This window comes from Calidris pugnax, unplaced genomic scaffold, assembly GCF_001431845.1.
Source record: "Calidris pugnax isolate Ruff unplaced genomic scaffold, ASM143184v1 scaffold70, whole genome shotgun sequence".
Classification (NCBI taxonomy): Eukaryota; Metazoa; Chordata; class Aves; order Charadriiformes; family Scolopacidae; genus Calidris; species Calidris pugnax.
This window is the reverse complement of record NW_015090862.1, coordinates 7,830,965-7,832,359: the sequence shown is the minus strand read 5'-3', so window position 1 is coordinate 7,832,359 and position 1,395 is coordinate 7,830,965.

Genomic DNA, 1,395 nt, shown 5'->3' with positions numbered 1-1,395 from the left:
CGCCCCTCAGGCGCCGCCCGTCCGGCGGCAGCGGCAACGGTAACAGTAACGGCCAGGGCTCGCGGCGGGCCCGCCGCGCATGCGCCGGCAGCGCCACAGGCCGCACGCGCGGGGGCAACGCGCGTGCCCACTGGCGGCCCGGCGCCGCGCCTGCGCAGTGACGCGTCCGCGCGCCTCGAGGGGCGCTGGCGGCGAGCGGGTGGCGGCAGGAGCTGTTAACGCCTTTGGGCGACACTCAAGGTGATAAGGAATTAACGTTTTCCTAGAAAAAAATTACCAATTGAAGGTGTTCTTTCTTTCCACGCATCTCCGTGAGGTGACTCCCTGCGGGCTGCTGCCCCGTGAGCCGCCCCTGCCTCGGCGGTGTGCCTGGGGCCCTGAGGGCCTCGGGGCAGGGCTGGGAGTGCAGGCCAAGGGAGAGTAGCGTCTGCCTGTGGGGTTTCGCTGGTCACTTGCCGCATGTCCTTGTGCTGGGTCCCAACATCCGTCTAGCAGAAACACCCAATTTCTCTTTTACCGGTTAAGAAGGAGCGAGCACAGAGAGGGGTTGAGACTTCAACCCATTTGTCAGCTGGAGTCTCAGTAATGCACAGTTTGTCACTGAGGTTGAGAAGCAAAGAGAGTAAAAAGGAATGACTTTGGGTGTAACTGTACAAATACAAAGGTGGTGTAATTATGCTGGATTTAATAGAACCGTAAGAAGTGGGAAAATTCATTTCAGGAAAAAAATAGTAGATTTCCTGACTAATAACTTATGTCTTAGAATATCCATGTTACTTAAAATGGATGTAGTAACAGTGTTTTAAGGAAGTACTTCTTGCCAAGAAACCTGTGTGTAGGCTTTCTTTGAAAGCTGAACCATTATTTCTGAGCTGGAGCTTTCTGACAAAAACTCTGCAGTATGTATAGGTGGTGCACACGTGTGCGTCCTATACAGGCACAATACCCAAACACTGAGACGAGTCCAGAGCAGCCTGTTCTAGGTGACTGTTCCTGACCAGGGGCATTGGACAAGGTGTCCTGCAAAGGCCACTTGCAACCTCAACCGCACTGGGATTCTGGGAAGTGGTGTATGAGTCACAAACGCCTTGTGTGGTATAATTTTTTTTTTCTGGCAAGTCCTAGAAAGATATACCTCTAGCTTAAACTTAAGCAAAGAGAGACATGCATGTGATAACATCAGCATTCCTCAGCGCAGTATATATTCACATAACTATTTGGAAAAATAAAGTGCATCAACTGACATAATAACTAGTTGTGGAGTTTAGATTAATTGTGTTCAGTGGGTGGCTCATGGAGTCTCTCTAAGGAATACAGTACAAAAATGAAGGCAGATCTGACAAATGTTGCTAATCTGTCTATAAGTTTCCAGGCATAAGTTAGGAAAATGTAAAA